The sequence below is a fragment of the Myotis nattereri genome (genome assembly GCF_964212035.1).
Source record: "Myotis nattereri genome assembly, chromosome: X".
NCBI lineage: Eukaryota > Metazoa > Chordata > Mammalia > Chiroptera > Vespertilionidae > Myotis > Myotis nattereri.
The window spans coordinates 44,626,555-44,642,212 of NC_138078.1; the positions used below are offsets into that span (position 1 = coordinate 44,626,555).

A 15,658-nucleotide genomic window follows, 5' to 3' on the forward strand; every position below is an offset into this window, starting at 1 on the left:
TCAAGCCCCCAGTAGCCCCAACACTGCCTCAGCGGGGCTTGGGGCTATTGGGTGCCGTGCTCCCCTGCATGTTTGTGTCTGTAATCTGGCTCCCAGCAGCCCCAGAAGCCCCAGCAGCCCCAGCACCACCTAAATAACTTAAGGGAAACTTTATTTAGTCTTCTTTTAAAAGCAATCTAGTTTAAAAATGAGTTGCAGTTAAGAGAGAACAAAGAACATGGTACCTAAGAGTGAGATAGACAGACAGAGGAGAGGCTGGGCACTGGTCAGGGCCTTACATGCCAACTGTTCTCCACCTGGGAAATGATGTAAAATCAGTTTCTTTAGTTTTCTGCTCAATGGTCTTCTCCAGCGAGTGGGGTGGCATCTGCTCGCTTCTCCCTGGGCCTGGCTTGGTGGTCGCCTTGGGGTCTGGCTGCGCTCCAGCAGGCTCCGCACAGGCCTGCCTGCTCCGCCTGGCCCTGTCCACGCGTTGCTTCCTCCGAGTCTTCCTTGGGCACAGCCCAGGTCCATCACCTCCTCCTGTGTGTCGCACCACTTCCACAGGGCCGAGAAAGAGGCCCACACGGAGTTCAGGTCTGCAGGGAGCTGGTCCTCTGCTTTCAGAACCTTCGGGATCTCCGCTTGTAATTGTTCCCTTCCATGACCTTCCTTCCCTACCTGCGGCGTCTTCACAGAGCACAGCATGCCTGCCCTCCAGCAGCAGGTTGTCTTTGTATGGCTTTCAGGGCAGCCTTCAGGGCCTGGTGGCCACACTGTGGCCCTTCCAGGTTGGGCGCCGGGCCTGAGGACCGCCCAGGAAGGCGGGCGGCTCCCCAGCAAGTCCTGCTGCACCAGGCTCACGCGCCCGCCCCCACCCCCTCCACCGTGCCCTCCAAGCATGGTGGCTCCACGCTGTGCTCAGGGCCTGGGAGTTAAGGAGCAGGGTGGTCCTGATGCAGTAGAGCTGGGCCAGCTGGGTCAGCTTCCTGTGCTGGGCAGAGATGGGGGGGCGGCTCAGGCAGGACCCTGGGGGAGGTCCCTGAGGGCAGCTCTCTGCTCCTCCTGGCAGGCCCTTTGGGCCCCCCCACCAGGCAGGTGGTTCTGCCCTCCATCTCTGATAGCTGGGAGCCACTTCCAGGGCTTGGTGCACCCCCGCTATTCCAGCGGGGCCCAGCTTCCTGAGGGGAGCCCCGAGTCCTAGTGCAGGTGGCTGTGGCAGCCAAGCAGAGGCAGGCTGTGGCTGAGGGCTGGGGGCGCCCCCTGGGTGGCGGCCCCTGCCAGCAGCTGCAGGAGGCTGGCCTCAGATTTGGACTTGAGCAGGTGGGGCAGGCGGGGGAGCAGCTGGACAGGGGTACGGCAGCGGAGGCAGGGCGAGGACTGGGATGAAGGGGCCTGTGGTAAATCTAGGGGTGGGGCGCTGGCTCCACCACAGGGGCTGGGGTCGCAAAGTCTTGCAAGGAGGTGGGGGAGAGGGTGCCATAGGTGGAGTCCGTGGAGCAGGAGCTGCCCTCCCTGGGGCCCAGGGCCAGCAGCTCGCTGGTCAGTGTGACAGATGAGGTGGTGGTACTGAGGAACATCTCACCCGACTGGGAGCTGAAGAAGCCGCCCTCGAACTCGATAGAGGAGAGCGTCTCCCGGGCTCCAGCACCACCATGGCCAGGGTCTCCGTGGAGCTGTCCAAGGCGCAGTGCTGGGAGTCCAGGCTGTTGCTGCTTTTGCGTAGGATGGTGGGGGGTGCTGGCGGCGGAAGTGCTACTCTCCCCACCCTCCTCCTCCTCTTCCTCCTCCAGGCTCTGCAGGTGCTGCTGGCTGCCCTCGTGCTCCTGCACATGCAGCTGCTGCAACTGGTTCTGGGCATTGTAAATGGAGTCCACCCAGCCCCGGCACAGAGCCTGCCCACTGGCCTGGAATGTGTAGGCCCCCATGGCGCTGTGAAACTCGTTCAGGTAGATGAGGAGGAAGGAGCCAGGGTCCCGCAGCTCCTGGCACACGATCTTGTCCACCAGCAGTGGTGTCCTGATGACCTTGGTCCTCTCAGCCTTCTTCACTGCCTTGGTCACTAAGAGTAGGTCTGTGAAGAGGAAGCAGTACACATCCATCTTTCTATGCTTTCCCTCCTTCATCCTCTGGCTGCCCTCCAACAGCAGCTGACACATCTCTTCCGGGGAGGCACCAGGGATGGGTGCGTTCAGGTCCAGGTGCAGAAATTCTTTCAGGAGCTTGTCCACCTCGTTGTTGCCACCCTCCACCACCTCGTAGGTGTCCATGTGGCTCACCACAGCCGCCAGCTGCTGCCGCATGCACGCGTTCACGTGGTGGATGAAGTGCTCCACGGAGCTGATCATGGTGATGATGGCCTCCTTGGCATGCAGCTCGTCCATCTTCCTCAGCACCGACTTGAGCAGCAGCGGGTACTTGGTGAGCCGCTAGTGGGGCTTGGCGAGCATGTCGCTCAGCTTCAGCCGCCGGCACTGCTGGTGCTTCTCGGCCCACATCACGTAGGCCCAGAAGAGGTCATTGTCATGCAGCAGGCTGCGCATGTACTCCATGCAGCCCTCCTCCTTCATGCAGTATCGGATGTAGGGCTTGAAGAGGGAGCCGAACATCTCAAAGCCTTTGAGGAGGTCCTGGGCTGCAGCAGCGCCCACGTGCGCAGCACTTTCTCCACCATCGGCGCCATCACGCTGCCCCACAACCCACGGTGCAGATGCGGGATCTCAGGGATGTTTCTGAACAGGAGCAGGGTGTGCAGGTGTCCGGACTCCTCCCCAAGGCGACCCTTCACCCAGGAGTCCCTGCCGCTCCATTCACCCCCTCAGCCAGCGGGGAGCGCCCTCGGTGGGTCTGCTGCTCTGGGCACTGGGGAGGAGGAGACCACAGAGGGCAAGGCCCTGAAGCAGGAGGAGGCCATGGAAAGCAGGCGAGGTGTCCAGGACGCATTGTGCCCCGCCACCACCCCACGTCCCGCTGGGGCCTGCACCCAGGAGGGCAAGGCCCTGAAGCAGGAGGAGGCCCCGGAAGGTGGGCAGCTCCCCAGCATGTCCCGCTGCACCAGGCGCATGTGCGCCTGCCCCCACTGGCGCTCTCCAGGCCTATGCGGCTCGGCTCAACGCTGCGCTCAGGGCCTGGGCAGTGCTCCAGGAGCGGGGTGTGCAGGTGTCTGGACTCCTCCCTAGAGCGACCCTTCACCCAGGAGTCCCTGCTGCTCCATTCACCCCCTCAGCCAGTGGGGAGCGCCCTCAGTGGGTCCGCTGCTCTGGGCACTGGGGAGGAGGAGGCCGTGGAGAGAAAGGCCCTGACGCAGGAGGAAGACTCGGAAGGCAGGCAAGGAGCCCAGGACTCACGGCACCCCCGCCACCACCCCACGTCCCGCTGGGGCCTACACCCAGGAGTGCCATGGCTGTGGCAGGGCCACCAGCTGGGCTTGGAGGTGAGTCCTTCACGCACAGTGGTGTGGGTGGGGATTTCGGGTCACCTTGAGGGAGGCTCTGGCCTTTCTCTGCTCCTCTCCTGGTGGAGCGGCGCGACTCTAGCACTGAGGTCAGAGGAGCCGCCTTCCAGCCCCCAGGCCACTTCTCAGAGTTAGAAGTTGAGCCATTGGTCTCTACCTAGGACGGGACCTCTGCACCCCCAGGGTGCATAAACACACAGGGCTTCCATCAGGCTTCGCTGATCCTGGGGCCGGGAGGACTCGCGGCTCCGCTGATCCCAGGGCCGGGAGGACTCTCCGCTCCACTGATCCCGGGGCCGGGATGCCTCTTCACTCTGCTGATCCCGGGGCCCTGAGGCCTCTCTGCTCTGCAGCTTCGGGGCTGTTTGGCTTCACTCCACCGCTTGGAGCCTGCGTATGCAAAATAACTGCCATCTTTTAGCTTCTATAATTGAAACATTGTATCTTTTAGAGCTGTTGCTTCAGTAGCTCAGAGCCGGGCAGCAGGTGGCAGCAGGTGGGGAACCTTGGCTTCCTCCATCGCCGAGGCAACCAAACCTCCTGTTCGCTTTAGCTGCCTGGCTGCCGGCCACCATCTTGGTTGGCAGTTAATTTGCATATCGCCCTGATTAGCCCATGGGAATGGTAGCGAAGTTATGGTTAATTACCATGTTCCTCTATTATTAGATAGGATAGATAGGTACTTTTTGTACCCATTTTTATTTTTTTGCCTGTGTTTCTTCTCCCTTTTATTTTTTTCCTTCTTTTTACAACAGTCTCTTTAGCATTTCTTGCATTACTGGCTTGGTAGTGATAAACTCCCGTAACTTTTATTTGTCTGTGAAACTCCTCATTTCACATTCAATTTTGAATGATAGCCTTGCTAAATAGAGTATTCTTGGATTCAGTCCCTTACTTTGCATCACTTTGTATACTTCCATTCATTTCTATCCTGATGTATTTCTATTGAGAAATCATTTGATAATCTAATGGGTGATCACTTGTAGATAACTTTCTGTCTCTCTCGAAGTCTTTAAGATTCTTTCTTTGTCATTAATGTTTGCCATTGTAATTACAACGTGTCTTGGTGTGGATCTCTTTGGGTTTATATTCTTTGGGACTCTGCTTGTGTAGCTCTTTTCTTCCCCAAATCAGGGAAGTTTTCTTACATTATTTCTTTCAATAGGTTTTCTATCCCTTGCTCTTCTTCTTGTCATTCTGGCACTCCTATTATACATATGTTGCTTGTTTCATGTTGGCCCAAAGCTTCCTCACCCTCTCTTCCTGTCTTTTGATGTTTTTCTCCAATTGTAGTTCAGATTGGGAGTGTTTTGCTTACCTATCTTCTAATTTGCTAATTCGATCCTCTGATTCTCCTAGTCTACTGTTGAAAGCTTCCATAATGTTTTTTATTGTAACTATATCACTCTTTATTTCTTCTTGTTTCTTACATAGTTTGTTGATTTTCTCATCCATCGGGTTTATGAACTGTGTGACCCTTATTCTGAATTCTTTTTCTGACATATTGCATGCCTCTGTTTCATTTAGTTACTTTTCAGGCAGATCTGCCTTTTCTTTTCTTTTGGGGTTGTTCTTCTGTCTTCGCATTTTTGCTCTCACTGAAAAATCTAGTTATTGAATTGCATGTGGACAGAGGCTATAGCAGAGGGCCTGGTGGCAGGTCGTGTGGTCACAGATGGCGACTGCTCCTCTAGTGGTCACGGGGCAGTGGTTGCTTCTAGGGTGGTTGTGGGCAGTGCCTGCTCTCCACTTGGTTGCCAGCTGCTCCCTGGATGTCATAGGGCTTCTGCTGGCTCCCCACATGGTTGCGAGCAATGGCTGCTGGCTCTCCTCATTCTCGGTCATGGGAGTCAGCTGCTAGCAACCCATGAGGTTGTGGACAATGGCTGCTGCCTCCCCACATGATCGTGGGTGGCATCTGCTGGCTCCCTGTGCATGCATGTGGTCGTGGGCAGTAGTTTCCGGCTCTCTGTGAGGTCATGGACAGCGGCTGCTGGCTCCCTGCCCACATGTGCAAGGTCAAGGGCAGTGGCTGCTGGATCCCCTCATGGTCGCAGGTGGTGTCTGTTGGCTCCCCACATGTACGCATGGTCTTGAGCAGTGGCTGCTGGCTCCTGGTGTGGTCACTGGTGGCATCTTCTGGATCCTGTGTGGTTATGGGTGGCATATGCTGGCTCCCTACATGTATGCGCAGTCTTGGGCAGTGGCTGCTGGCTCCCTGTGCAGTTGTGGGTGGCATCTGCTAGCTCCCCTTATGAGTGTGGTCACGGGTTGTGGCTGCTGGCTCCATGCAGTTGTAGGCAGCAGCTGTTGGCTTTTCCCTTCCACATGGCGCTGCCTCTGTGGCAGAGCCAGTGCCCTGGGAGAAATTACAACAGTAGCAGAGGCTGCCCGGCTATGTGAGCCTGGTCTGCAAGCCCCCAAAAGTCCTGTGAGGTCTAGCTGTCCCTCTCTCAGACACACACACACACACACACACACACATACACACACACTACACATCCACACACTCCCCTTTCACTCCCTCACTCACTCACACTCTCCTCCTCATTGCCATCCTCCCAGCCATCATCTTTCCATAGAATTTTATTTAATTGCAATTGTGATCTGTAGGAAATGTATAAATTGCTGTGAGGTTCAATAGGAGGATTCAACCAACTCTAAGGTTGTGGCAAGAAAGCTTGCTTGAGGAAGCTGAATTTTACAGGCTGTGTAGAAGTTAACCAGGGTGCTGAGACAGAGAGCTGATCTTTTAGGCAGAGAGAGCAACATTCATCATTCGTTTGTTCATTTGTTTACTCATTTTTTTTAATGAATGTTTACTGAACACCTACTATGTATCAGGCATTGTTCCAGGTGCTGAGGAAACCATAGTGAAAAGAAAACTGAACCAAATCTTTGTTCTTGTGTTGCTTACATTCTAATTGGAGAGGGGCCAAATATGAACAACATAAATATGTAGAATAATTCGTATGTTACATGGTAAGTGCTATGGAAATAAAAAAGCAACAAAGCATGATAAGAAGTGCTAATGACCATGCTGGGAAGTGGGGTTTGGAATGTAGTTTACAAAATCCTAAGGTAGGGAGGGTCCTACTACTTTTCAGAAGTTGAAAGTAGGTAAGCATGGCTATGGGAACAAGAGTGAATGCCTGTACTGCTGACTACTTGTACTATCTTCTATTTATATAGCACTTTGTTTTAATGTACATCATTTCACACACTGTCCAGTCTTGTCTAGTCCTTGACAACACAGTATATTTTACTTTACCACAAGCTTTTTAAAAAATGTATATTTTTATTGATTTCAGCGAGGAAGGGACAAGGAGAGAGAGATAGAAACATCAATGCGGAGAGGGAATCATTGATTGGCTGCCTCTTGCACACCCTCTACTGGGGATTGATCCTGCAACCCAAGCATGTGCCCTTGACTGGAATCGAACCTGGGACCCTTCAGTACACAGGCAAATGCTCTGTCCACTTAGCCAAACAAGCTAAGGTTTCACTAAAAGCTTTGGATTCAGCTTGTTGTGGGGACAGTTTCCATGGGAATATGCCTTCAACCTTATAATAGAACTCAATAAAAAATTAGGATTCTTTTTGCAATCATTTTAGCCAACTTTTCTGGGTTGAAAATGTGTTTGTGGAAATTATTTTAGAGCTTTAAATTCTACCTGATTAGACCAGACAAAGAGGAAAGCATGTTGACAGCACAAACAAATAAGCAAAGTAAGATAATTCTGATTTCCAGGAAAGAAAATGCTCAATGAATTCTGCAAAGCAGGAAAGTGGTGGGTCTAGCTTTCACAGGAGTTGATATATTGCTGAATGTTCAGAAGTCATCTCCTCTAACAACTAGACACGTCAAAGCTCATTGGCATCTTTGTAGAGAATTAATCTATAGTTAGAAATTTCCAGAGTGAGTTCTTGACATACCAGTCACATTATATGGCATTCAAAGAAAAGCACTGAGAATTAGTGTAGGTATCAGTGTTTAAAGTGGAGCAGGGGAGGGAGACATTATAGCAACTAAGCAAACACATTTTAGTTTGATCTCTGTCAATTACTACCTACATGAATAAGCCTCACTTTCCTTACCTATAAAATGAGAATGGGAATACAACTTTCACAGGATATTGTGAGATGATGAATGTGGAAAACATTCTAGGATAACAATAGCTACTTTTTATTGAGATGTTAGTGTCTTCCAGAAACAGTTTTAACCATTTGATAGAAACTAACTCACTTAATCCTCACAGCAAACCTAGGAAATTGGTACTATTATTATTTCTACTACTGTACAGATGGGGGAACTGGGTCTCAAAAATGTTAGATAATTTATTCAAGGTTACAGAGTAAACAAGGATTAAAACTCCAGAGGTTGTGCTCCTAATTCTCATGCACACTGCCTAGGTAGTAATTCAAAGGGTAACATAGTTAATTTTCAGGAGAAGGATATGAAATCTAACTAGTAAATATCAGAAATAGGATTCAAACCTTGGTCTATATACACAAGATCTGTGCTTTCTTCACTATGCAGCCTCCTAGCAGCACATAATAATGTAGCTATCATTTGCTGACTGCCTATTTACCAAACACTTTATATACTACTAGAGGCTTGGTGCATGAATTTGTGCATTGGTGGCGTCCCTTGGCCTGGTCGGTGATCAGGGCCAATTGGGGCCAGCCACCCAAGGGGAGGGACTGCGGGAGGTTGGCCAGCCATGGGAGGTTGGCTGTGGGAGTGCACTGACCACCATGGGGCAGTTCCTGCATTGAGCATCTTCCCCCGGTGGTCAGTGCGCATCATAGTGATTGGTCATAATGGTCACTGAGGCTTTTATATATTTAGATCTTCATAAGGTAGATAACCTTACAAGGTAGATATTATCCTCATCTAACAGATGAGGAAAATGAGCCTCAGAGAGTTGATCCTTGCCCAGTAATACATCTCAGGGTTTGAATCCATATTTGCCTTACACCATAACCTATGTCAACTATACCTTGCTATCTTTCTTGCAAATTGTAAAGGGCATAGGTGTTCATTAGAGTCAGCTTGTATGACAAGAAACATCAGCTCTATGCTTCTGGGAACTCAAATGAGATTATTTTACATGCCAATTAGCTAATTCCTATACCATTCGTTATCAGATTTAAGGTGGTAGATCTGCTTATTTTCAGTATCCCCTCTGTACTAACTCATTTTTTCCCTTCCATCTCTCCTTGTCTTCTTTCTATTTCCTTCCCTATTCTCCTTTTCTTTGATGGTGGCTTATTGTTGACACTATTACAAATGTTCACCTTTTATCCAGTACCCTCTTTCTTCCCTCCCCTCTGAGCTCTGTCAGTCTGTTTCATATTTCCATGCCTCTGTTTCTATTTTGTTCTTCAGTTTATTTTATTCATTAGGTCCCTCCATGCTGTTGCAACAGGTAATAGTTTCTTCTTTTCTACAGCTGCATTATATCCCATTGTGTAAATGTACCACAGCTTTTTCTTTTTTAAATATATTTCATTGACTTTCTACAGGGAGGAAGGGAGAGAGACAGAGAGTTAGAAACATCGATGAGAGAGAAACATTGAACAGCTGCCTCCCGCACACCTCCCACTGGGGATGTGCCCGCAACCAAGGTACATGCCCCTGACTGGAATCGAACCCGGGACCCTTCAGTCTGCAGACCGACGTTCCATCCACTGAGCCAAACCGGCCAGGGCACCACAGCTTTTCTATCCACTCATCTACTGATGGGCATTTGGGCTGTTTCCAGATCTTAGCTATTGTAAATAACACTGCTATGAACATGGGGGTGCATATATTCTTTCTGATTGGTGTTTTGGGATTCTTAAGATATATTTCAAGAAGTGGGAGTGCTGAGTCAAAAGGCAGTTCCATTTTTAATATTTTGAGGAAACTCCCTATTCTTTTTTCTCTTCCTGTTTCCTCCTGCAATATCCTCTTCATTACTAGGGCCATCTAAATTCAGACAGAGAGATATGAGGGCATCTTCTGTGAGATGGGCTATATTCAGGGTCACACAAGCCCTGGGACTGAACCTCTTTTAGAGACAGTGGTCCCAGTCATGTTGAATGAGGAGGCTGGCAAATGGTTTAGTCTTATCAAGGTTTTTAATAAATGTGTTGATGGATCCAGGCTCAAGAGAGAACCAACTGTTCTTTGGAGACATTCATTAGGAGCACTCATCTTGCAGGGCCATGACTTGTGTAAAAGTATGTGTGAAAATTTCAGTTCATTTATTTATTTAGACATTTCATTCTTCAAAAGTATTCTAGCACTGTCTGGATAAGGGAGAAACAGGGAAGAAATTAAGGTCCCTTCTCTGAAGGATATAGGAATTCTCAATTCAATGTGGGAGCAGGCACATGCTCAAATACTTATAATACATAGAGATGAGTGCTTTAATAGAGCTTTAAACTATACTAGGTGCCATAAGAGTCCAGAGGAAATGGCCATTAATTCTTTGGGGGAGGGTAGGTAGTGTTAGGGAAGGCTTAAATAAGTTCAGTACTTCTGGTAAAGATTAAACTTCATCACTTACCAACTATGTAAGTGGGCCAAGTCACTTGCTCCTCTGGCTTACTTCCTTCTCTGTTAAATGTAGGTATAATAATAATGGTCAGTTTTTACACACTATTTCACTAAGATCATATGAGAAGAAAACAATGATTAACATGAAATTCTGGCACTATGTGGATGTGTGAATTTAGTAATTATTTTTAACCTTTAAAGGCTATGTAATAGTAGATATAAAATAACTTTATAAATTGTTAAGCACTATACACGTGTGTTGGTAATATTATAAATCTCAACACCAAATGAAAGCTCAAGAGTTTAGTTTTCAGCCATAGTGTTGTCACCTGGCTCCAATCCTCCCAACTTAGTTTGGTGCTGGGATTCCTCACTCCATCCCTTCACCCCATGGCTACTTTTTATTAGTTTATGTGTGTGTATATGGGGGGATATATGAGAAAGACTATTTCCTTGTACTCAACCCCCATCCTATTCTTAACTTCTTATCTTTTTATCCCTGGACATCAAAGGGGAACATATATCCTTCAAATCTCCCTTCCATATTCCATTCTCCCCTACTTCATTCCAGGAATTTCACCCAGTCTTTAATTCTCCTTCTTTATTTAAGCATCTTAATTCCAGCATCTGAGATGCCAAATTATCAGTTCCTAAGTAGTATTTACATCCCCAAGGATGGTGCATCTAGGGGACATTATGCAAAATAGACCTCTTGGTGATCTGCCTTAATCAACTAAGGCTGAAATATAGAATAAAGAGTTGGGTTATTCTTATGTTTAAAGGGTTCTTAGATAGGATTTGGTAATCAGGCATGTTTTTTTCTAATCCACTAAATGAGCAGAGTATATGTAACCTGAGTAATTAGTATTGTATCACAGGAATCTCAAGGAAAATGGATGTTTTAGCAAAAAAAAAAAATGGCTTTCCTTGCTGAGTCCATAGTTCTAATTTATAGTCAGGCAATTAACTCTCTAGCTTATTCTTGGCAGAAGTTCCCCAGTCACACCTACATGCAGATGATTCTGTATGATCCCATAGATGTCATATGTGTGTGTATTTCCTTTCTGGATATACTCTAAGCTCATAAAAGGCAATACCTATATCTTGTCGATTTATGTATCTTCATACCATGCTTAACCTAGTGTTTGGCACATAGGAGCTCACTTAATTGAATGAATAAATGATAGTTACTTGAGTAAATCACAAATATGCTAAGGGACACAGGATAGTTTGACTTGGGAATTATCAAGAGACCCTTGCTGTTTGGACTAAAATACTACAGGGAGTTACAATTGCCTCCTGGTGATAGGGGAGCCAATATTTTCTTAGAGGAAGACATTTATTCTACATCATAACTCTGATGGTTAGGTAACACATTGTTGCCCCAGCCTACCTTCCATAGCTACTTCCCTCTATCCTGTAAGTGGAAGGTAAATCAGCCATTTAAAAATTTCAACAATAATTAATTGAACACTTACTATATGCCAAGCACTGTGATAAGGAATGAGTTATACAGATACAAATAAGATCTAGTCCCTAGCCTTGAAGATTTTGACCTCTGATCATAGAAACAGACTTGTATTCACACACCTATAATACAGAAATGCGAATGTGCTGTGTAAGGTCAAAACAGGGGGATATTAATTTTATATGGGGGATATAGTTGGTTGATTGGTGATCCCCCCAAATCTATGTACAGTTCCAAACCCCTGATAACTGTGATTTTAAATTTAGGTGGGAAATGGGTCTTTGCAGATGTAATAATGTGATGAATCTTGAGATGAGATCATCCTGAATTAAACAGATATGACCTACGTCCAATGACAAGTGTCCATTAAGATTAGTAATATAGAGAATAAGGCAAGAAGTTCATCTGAAGATGGCATCAGATTGTAGTTAAGCTGTTACAAGCCAAGGAATACCAGTATCCACCAAAAATTGGGAGAGTCAAGAAAGGAACCGTTAAGGGGAAGATGGCTGTGGTGTAACAGGAGCCTGAGTGCCCTTCCTCCCAACAAAGGACTGGATTTACAGTAAAGACTGCATGGTCAGCTTGAAAAAAACAAGAGAAGTGTAGCTGATTGGACATATTTGTCTAAGAAGCACTGAAGAAACAACACAGAGACAGGTAAGAGGGGGGAAACAGGGAAATGGGGAGCTCCCCTAGAGCTGGTGCTCAGCTAAGAGGCCCCAGTGATATTGGCTACAAAACTCCCTTCCCTTGGGAGTGTGGGTTCACATCCCCAAGCAGGGGTCCCAAACCCTGAACAGCAAAGTCTGGAAGGAGAGCCTGCGTAGCAACAGACAAGGATTCAGGGGAACTGTGTCTGCTTGGGAAGCTTCCCAGTGAGTGTGCCTACTGATGGCATCCCCTGTCGGAGAGGTTCACCCCAGGTTCTTTCTGACTCCTGGCAAAGCTGCGCTGTGATGTTTGACTCAAAAAAATGGGAGAGAGTTGAGAGCTGCACCCAGCAGTGACTTTGAAGGACTCTCTGCATTCTGAAAGGCAATGTGCAGAGCCCCAGATAGCGGCTAAGCTCTGTGGCATGGGGAAAGGAGAGAGAATTATCCCACTTCGAGTGTGGGGTTGGAACCTCTCCCCAAACTGTGGTGCTGCAGGGACTGCTCCATTCTTTGGAGTGGGTGGCAGGGAAGTTTGGGGGGTTTTTGACCTGCACTGAGGAGTGCTGGGAATGTGAGCAAGGCTGGGATTCACAGCCTCAGCTTTACTGAGAAGGGCTGCACAGAGAGATCAGCATCCTGCACAGGGCTGACTTTGTAACCTCTTCTGAGGATCTGGCTCAGGGGCGCAGGGTCCTCACAGAGCAGGCTGGGTTGTTTTTTTGTGGCATCCCCTGGCATCCCCTGGGAAGACTTATATTGGAGAGACAGACCAGTGGGAGCTGAGGTTTGTGAATGCATAATGGGAAGGCGGATCCAAGCACCCTGTGAGTTCAGACAGCCAGTTAGTGGAAGGAGGGATGGAGCAGGTCTTCCCCTCCTGCAGGCTGGGAACAGCACTTTCAACAGGAAAGAGTTTGGATCAGCTCTCTGAAGTCCCAGATACCCACACTAGGTGCATTTGGTGGGGGTTGGGAGAACAGCCCAGAGCAGCATATTCCAATAGTAAGACCCTCAGAAGCTATTGTCTGGGACCAGGAGGAAATGCTTAGCCCCCTCCTGTGGGATGGGCAGGAAACATTCTCAACCAGAATAGCTTTTGATCAATTCCACTGAGCCTAGGCCAGCTGAACCTTCTCCTGCAGAAAAGGCAGCAGATTGTAGCCAATCTGAACCTGCACCAGGCCACCTGAGGGGGAACTAAAGTTGGAGGATATGGTACAGATGGAGGATTTTGGCTTTGAAACATAGATTAATTACCCATGATTAACTGCCTAAAGGTGTAATCTCTAAGCAGGGGTCCCACTGCTAGCCTGGCTCTACTCAAAAGACTGTTTTCAGAAGACACTGGAGGAAGATCAGGCAACCTAAGCGGAGAAGTAGAGTTGCTGACAGGTGGAGGTGGTCCTGAGAGAGCTTCCCACAGCTAGAACAGGATGATGAGAGCCAAACGTGGACATCTCCTAATATTAATTGACACAAAAGAAGCTCTCAGGAGGCCTGACATCAGCATAGAAAACAGTGAGACTCAGATAATATAATCTGCCTAGACAATCTTCACTTGGCTGGCTTATTTTACTGTTCTTTTTAAAAAATTTAGTCCTAACTGGGTTGGCTCAGTGGATAGAGCGTCGGCCTGCGGACTGAAAGGTCCCAGGTTCAATTCTGGTCAAGGGCATGTACACACCAATAGGAGATGTGTAGGAGGCCGCTGATCGATGTTTCTCTCTAACTGATATTTCTAACTCTCTATCCCTCTTCCTTCCTCTCTATAAAAAAATCAATGAAAGATATTTAAACAAACACTCAAACAAAAAGTGAATATATCAAACCCAGATTTGTGGCCTTTAAAAAAAATTAAATTCTTTATTGTTGAAAATATTGCATATGTCTCCTTTTACCCCATTGATGTCTCCACGGCCGCTCTTACCCTCCAGCACATGCTCTCACCCCCTACTGTCTGTGTCCATTGGTTATGCTTATATGAATGCATACAAGTCCTTTGGTTGGTCTCTTACTCCCCACACACCTACCAACCTCCCCTGCCTTCTGTCTGAGGTTTCAAAGTCTGTTCCATGTTTCTTTGTCTCTGGATCTAATTTTGTTTATCAGTTTATGTTGTTCATTGTAATCCACACATGAGTGAGAACATGTGATACTTATCCTCCTCGGAATGGCTTATTTCACTTAGCATAATGCTCTTCAGGTCCATTCATGCTTTTGCAAATGGTAAGAGTTCTTTTTTACAACAGCGTAGCATTCCATTGTGTAGATGTACCACCGTTTTTTAATCCACTCATCTGCTTATAGGCACTTAGGCTGTTTCCAAATCTTAGCTATTGTAAATTGTGCTGCTATAAACATAGGGGTGCATATATTCTTTCTGATTTCTTGGGATGTATTCCTAGAAGAGGGATTACTGGGTCAAATGGTATTTCCATTTTTAATTTTTTAAGGAAACTCCATACTGTTTTCCACAGTGGCTGCACCAGTCTGCATTCCCTTTCAGGAATGTACAAGGGTTCCTTTTTCTCCTCATCCTCAACAGCACTTGTCCTTTGTTTTGATAGCCATTCTGACAGGTGCGAGATGGTACCTCATTGTCATTTTGATTTGTATATCTTGGATGATTAGTGACTTTGAGCATTTTTTCATTTGTCTCTTGGCCTTCCTTATGTCTTCTTTCGAACAGTGTCTAATTAGAGCCTTTGCCCATTTTTGATTGCATTGTTTATTTTCCTTTTGTTAAGTTGTATGAGTTCCCTGTAAAATTTGGAGATTAAACCCTTATCAGAGATAACATTGGCAAATATGTTCTCACATGCAGTGGGCTCTCTTGTTGTTTTGTTGCTGGTTGTTTTTGCTGTGCAGAAGTTTTTTATTTCTTGGTAGTACCATTTGTTTACTTATTCCCTACTTTACATGCCCTAGAAGCTGTATTGGTAAAGATATTGCTACGACATCTGACTGATATTTTGCTGCCTATGAATTCTTCTATGTTTTTAATGATTTCACATCTTATGTTTAAGTCCTTTTTCCATTTTGAGTTCATTTTTGTGTAAAGTATAAGTTGGTGGTATAGTTTCAAACTTTTGCATGTATCTGTCCAATTTTCCCAACACCATTTATTGAAAAGACTGTCTTGACTCCATTGTATACCCTTGCCTCCTTTGTAAAATATTAATTGAGTTTAATGGTTTGGGTTGATTTCTGCGGTCTCTGTTCTGTTCCATTTGTCTATATGCCTGTTCTTGTGCCAGAACCAGGCTGTTTTGACTACAGTGGCTTTGTAGTTTAATGTGAAATCTGGTATTGTGATTCCTCCAATTTTGTTTTTCTCTCTCAAGATTGCTGCAGCTATGCTGAAAGCTATCCATTTTCTACACTACCATAAAAGTGCAACAGTGAACTTGGAAGGCTGATAGACCTTGAGCTTTAACAAGAGCTAAATCTATGCACTGATCTGTGGAGACAATGGTGGCTCAAGCAATTTCCTGACCTAATAGTCTCAAAGTAAATCTTTACTAATATTTACTGACCTTTAAGATAGTCTTTCT

The 15,658-nt window shown here is 46.9% G+C and overlaps 1 pseudogene across 1 annotated transcript; it reads right to left on the reverse strand.

Annotated features, from left to right (window-relative positions):
• Window positions 1-736: 736 nt before the first annotated feature.
• On the reverse strand, window positions 737-2,713 carry LOC308511678 (pleckstrin homology domain-containing family G member 5-like; annotated as a pseudogene). Its single transcript has one exon. The product of its transcript is annotated as a pleckstrin homology domain-containing family G member 5-like (transcript).
• Between the last annotated feature and the right edge of the window lie 12,945 nt (window positions 2,714-15,658).